At 41.6% G+C, this 6,000-nt stretch overlaps 1 pseudogene; it reads left to right on the plus strand.

Annotated features, from left to right (window-relative positions):
- Window positions 1-5,007, plus strand: part of LOC134352493 (gastrula zinc finger protein XlCGF57.1-like) — a 50,742-nt pseudogene extending 45,735 nt beyond the window's left edge.
- The last annotated feature ends 993 nt before the right edge of the window (window positions 5,008-6,000 follow it).

Here is a 6,000-nt window from a genome sequence, read left to right on the forward strand (position 1 = left end):
GCTACGCTGCAATAGCTTCCCATTGGCGACTGAAGGGCAGGGAAGGAACTCTGGCTGCAATGCTTTCCATAAAGCTTTACAGACCTCTGAAATTATGGAGGACACATTTCGCTTTCATGAAAAAAGACACTCGGTTCTTGTTTACCCCGAGAAAGACTACCGTGACCATGAAGCCTTGCGAGGGCAGGTGAGTGAGCTTGCGTGACGTGCATGAATTGCGGAGCGACACAGACACACCAACGCACAAGTATAAATGCTCACAACGCGCGTAGGCTACTTGTGTAGGTTACGGCGTCGAATTGACGCAGAAGTATAAACCAGGCTTAAGGCCTTGTCTGTGCAAATACAGTGGCATGCAGAAGTTTGGGCACCCCTGGTCAAAATTTCTGTTACTGTGAATAGCTAAACAAGTAAAAGATGAACTGATTTCCAAAAGGCATAAAGTTAAAGATGACATATTTCTTTAATATTTTAAGCAAGAAAACTTTTTTATTTCCATGTTTTACAGTTTCAAAATAACAAAAAAGGAAAAGGGCCCGAAGCAAAAGTTTGGGCACCCTGCATGGTCAGTACTTAGTAACACCCCCTTTGGCAAGTATCACAGCTTGTAAACGCTTTTCGTAGCCAGCAAAGAGTCTGTCAATTCTTGTTCAGGGGATTTTTGCCCATTCTTCCTTGCAAAAGGCTTCTAGTTCTATGAGATTCTTGGGCTGTCTTGCATGCACTGCTCTTTTGAGGTCTATCCACAGATTTTCGATGATGTTTAGGTCAGGGGACTGTGAGGGCCATGGCAAAACCTTCAGTTTGCGCCTCTTGAGGTAGTCCATTGTGGATTTTGAGGTGTGTTTAGGTTCATTATCCTGCTGTAGACGCCATCCTCTTTTCATCTTCAGATTTTTTTTACAGATGGTGTGATGTTTGCTTCCAGAATTTGCTGATAGTTAATTGAATTCATTCTTCCCTCCACCCGTGAAATGTTCCCCGTGCCACTGGCTACAACACAAACCCAAATCATGATCGATCCACCCCTGTGCTTAACAGTTGGAGAGGTGTTCTTTTCATGAAATTCTGCACCCTTTTTTCTCCAGTTTTTCTCATTGCTGCCAAAAAACTCTTATTTTAATTTCATCCGTCCACAGGACTTGTTTCCAAAATGCATTAGGCTTGTTTAGATGTTCCTTTGAACCTTTTGAATAGAACTTTTTGGCCGCAATGAGCAAAGGTATGTTTGGAGAAAAAAAGGTGCAGAATTTCATGAAAAGAACCCCTCTCCAACTGTTAAGCATGGGGGTGGATCGATCAGGCTTTGGACTTGTGTTGCAGCCAGTGGCACAGGGAACATTTACTGGTAGAGGGAAGAATGAATTTAATTAAATACCAGCAAATTCTGGAAGCAAACATCACAAAGGTGAAAAGGTGAAAAGAGGATGGCTTCTACAACGGGATAATGATCCTAAACACACCCCAAAATCCACAATGGACTACCTCAAGAGGTGCAAGCTGAAGGTTTTGCCACGGCCCTCACAGTCCCCTGACCTAAACATCATTGAGAAACTATTGATAGACCTCAAGAGCAGTGCATGCAAGACAGCCCAAGAAACTCACAGAACTAGAAGCCTTTTGCATGGAAGAATGGGTGAAAATCCCCCAAACAAGAATTGAAAGACTCTCAGCTGGCTACGAAAAGCGTTTACAAGCTGTGATACTTGCCAAAGGGGGTGTTACTAAGTACTGCCATGCAGGGTGCCCAAACTTTTGCTTCGGGCCCTTTTCCTTTTTTGTTATTTTGAAACTGTAAAAGATGGAAATAAGAAAAAAGTTTTCTTGCTTAAAATATTCAAGAAATGTGTCATCTTTAACTTTATGCCTTTTGGATATCAGTTCATCTTTTACTTGCTTAGCTATTCACAGTAACAGAAATTTTAACCAGGGGTGCCCAAACTTCTGCATACCACTGTACATATATCCTGTCCCTTGGAAAATCTTCCAAAAATTTACTCATTACTGATGACAGGCTCATTGACTATAATTTCCCATCTTATTTTTAGAGCCTTTCTTGAACAGCATTAACTAATCTCCAGTCCTTAACCTCCTCACCTGTGGCTAAGGACATATTAAATATTTCTGCTAAGGCCCCTGAAATTCTTGCACTAGCCTTCCACTCGATCTGAGAGGACAGCTGGTCAGGCCCTGGGAAGTAATCCATCCTAACTTGCACCTCTTCTGTAACCCATATATGGTCCACGGCCTCACTGTTGTTTCGCCATGGTGTAAATACAGATGCAAAGATTTGTTTAGGATCTTCCCCATCTCTTTCGGTTCCATCCAAAGATGACCACACTCTGTAGAAACCCTTGTCATTCTCCCTCACCTTCTCTGCCAGTGCCACCTTATTCCTGCTCTTAAATCTCCTGGTTTCCCTCTTGAGTGTGTTTTTTTTTTGCATTTCTTGTACTCAAGGACCTCATTTGTTCCTTGCTACCTAGACTGCTAAGCATCACCTTCTTCTAACCAGAGCCTCACTGTCCCTCAAAAGCAAGTTTCCCTAAACTTGTTAGCCTTGCCGTTTATTCTAACAGAAACATACAAAGTCTACTTTCAATATTTCACTTTTGAAGGCTTCCCATTTGCCAAGCATCACTTAGGTAGAAATAAAACCTATCCCAATCCACGCTTGCTAGATGCTTTCTGATGCCATCAAAATTGGCCTTTCTACAATTTAGAATCTCTAACTGAGGAGCAGTCCTATCCTTCTGCCTAATTATATGGAAATGAATGGAATTATGATCACTAGATCAAAAGTGTTTCCCAACACACACTTCTGTCATCTCCCTGTCTCATTCCCAAAGAGGGTGATGTAGCTTTGTCAAAGTTTATTTGATAACACTTCAGTGAGCTCCTCAGGATGTTTGCTACAGAGAAGCTGGAAAATAATAGCAAAGTGTGGCATTTCCGATGTAGAATTACACTTCCCTTTGCAGCAAACTGAACAGGAACCAATGTAAATACAAATCCCTTGTACCACCTCAGTGTTGGATCCTGATACTTTTGCGTTCCAAAGGTACTTTGGAAGACAAGAATGGAGGAATAAAACTTGTTGCTTATGACCGTTTATGAAATGTTACAAGAATGAAAATGAACCCAAGAGAGCTGAGAACAATGAAAATAAGAAGGAAAAAGGCAATCTTGATACTTTAAACAGAGGTAAACAAAAAGTTCCAGTGATAACAAATAATCTATAAAATAGCCAGATTCAGGTAGTGTGACATCAGCTACTGACAACTAAGAAGCTTTTAGAAAAGTACAAAAACAGCAGCGCCTTAATTGCTGGAAAATTCACTGAAGAATTACGTGTATACAGGTGGACATATAACAATACAAGCAAGCACAGGAAAGTTAAGATATTATTGTACCTCAGTACATGCGATGATTATCAATCCATTTACTTCTCACTCTCCTTGAAGTGGAAACTCAATCCTAAAGGCTATAGAAAGAAATGTAAACTATTGCTCTATAAGAAGGGAACAGTTTTGCGGCCAGCCAGTTCAGGGAGGTAACAAAACTGAAGGAAAACTATAAGGTGTGAAAACTATGAATTTTATTACAGGCAAGAGGGAGAGTTTGTGGGATGCAGATCGACATCTTTAGAAGAATGAAAGGAAATAATATTTCATGGAAGTAGTGTTGTTTGGATGTTTTATTTTGTATTTGTTGAATGTTATTTTGAACACTTGTTTTACATGGTGTGTATTAAAGGGTTTGCATATGGGAACGTCAAACTACTCATCTAACTATCACTCTGTTTACCAGGACCTGGATATCACTGAACACAACAGGAGAGTATTTATCTGTTGTGGACACTATTTCTAACGTCAGGGTGAATGGCTTGGCTCTGAGGCACATATACGGTACTGGCAGTGTCTCAGTTCACTGACTGTGGAAACAACTTCATAAAGATGAATAACCTGAAATGAAAACTGTGCCTTTCACAGTGAGGAGGAACTGTGCATGGGTTCCATATATGGAGGAGACTTACGTTCATTCCTCAATCTCGAAAGACACAAGGGTACTCAGACCATGGAGAAACTGTGTAAATGTAGGGAGTGTGAAAAACGATTCAGCTACCCGTCCCAGCTAGAAACTCATTAGCGTACGCACACAAAGGAGAGGCCGTTTACCTGCTCCATGTGTGGCAAGGGTTTTACTCAGTCAACCCACCTGGAGACTCACGTCCTGGCGCACACCGGGGAAAGACCATTCAATTGCTCAGTGTGTGGAAAGCAGTTCACTCGGTCATCCAACCTGCTGAGACACCAGCGAGTTCACACTGGAGAGAGGCCGTTCACCTGCTCCTTGTGCGGGAACAGATTTGCTCAGATGTCCAGCCTCCAGAAACACCAGCTCGTTCACTCTGAAAAAAGAACATTTAATTATTCTCACTGTGAAAAAAGCTTTAAAAGCTCGGAGGTTCTGCTGAGACACCTGCGTATCCATACAGGGGAGAGGCCGTTCACCAGTAACGTTTGTGGAAAGGGATTCACTCAGTCAACCCATCTGCAGATACATGAGTGAGTTCACACAGGGGAGAGACCGTTCTGTTGCTCCACTTGTGGGAAGGGATTCACTTGTTCATCAAACCTGCTGACACACCAGAGAGCTCACACTGGGGAGAAGCCTTTCACCTGCTCTGTATGTGGGAATGGATTCACTCAGCTATCCCACCTGCAGTCCCATCACCAGCGAATTCATACTGATGAGAGAACGTTTCATTGCTCCAGATGTGGGAAGAGTTTCAAAAACTCAGGAGATCTGCTAAGTCACCAGCTTGTTCACTCGGGGGAGAAACTGTTCAGTTGCTCTGACTGTGGTAAAGGATTCAGTCATTCATCTAACCTGCTACGGCACCAGCGGATTCATCCTGGGACAATCCCTCTGTCTTGTTCAGTGTGTGGGAAGGGATTCACTCAATTGTCCCGTCTACTGTCACACCAACAATTTCACAAATGATTGCAGAGTTTTTTATTCTGCTCATACAACAGCTGTTAATCACAGCCAGAGCTGATCATTGTGACATTTTGATTCTGGTCATAATATTAATAGTTTAAAAGTGTAAAATCAGCGTTCTTTTAAATAACATTGGTTTACTCCTTGAAGTTCAGAAGATGAACTAAATACATCTTTGAATTGAATTCCTATTGCTTACTAAGAGATGGAATGAGAACACTCCTCTTGCTTTGTCACTGCCAGGGTCAGATTAATGAGACAGATCAAATCTTGCTCATGAAAGATTTCCCTATGTGAATGGATACTGCTATTCGTAATCATGAAGGCATAAATACAAATTTTCTGCTAAAATTTCCAGCAACAACTTAATAATGGTTTCCTCCTTAAAAGACCATAAGAAATAGGATCAGAATTAGACCATCTGGCCTATCGAGTCTGATCTGCCATTCAGTCATGGTTGATCCTTTTTTTAAAATCTCCTCCTTAACCCCAGTTCCCGGGCTTCTCCCGTAACCTTGTCATGTCCAGTCAAGAACCTATCTATCTCTGCCTTAAATATACCCAACGACCTGGCCTCCACAGCTGCATGTGGCAACAAATTCCACAAATTCACCACCCTTTGGCTAAAGAAATTTATCCGCATCTCTGTTTTGAAAGGACGCCTCTCTATCCTGAGGCTGTGCCCTCTTGTCCTAGACTCTCCCACCATGGGAAACATCCTTTCTGCATCTATTCCGTCTAGGCTTTTTAAAAGTATAGAATTGTGACTGACAACTTTGCCTTCATAGCTTGAAATCATCTTTTCAGCCCTTATCAATCTAAAAAACTCAGCAATAATCTCTATTTTTATCCATTCAATATTTCATCATTGATTTTCAAATAGTCACACTGCTTTAAAACCGTTCATATGCTGATTGTTGGGATTAATGTGACATGTTATACTGTTTCTGAAAGACCATTCTGGGAATGGTCTTTATTTAGCACATTCTAGATGCA

The sequence above is a fragment of the Mobula hypostoma genome, chromosome 10 (genome assembly GCF_963921235.1).
Source record: "Mobula hypostoma chromosome 10, sMobHyp1.1, whole genome shotgun sequence".
NCBI classification, from domain to species: Eukaryota; Metazoa; Chordata; class Chondrichthyes; order Myliobatiformes; family Myliobatidae; genus Mobula; species Mobula hypostoma.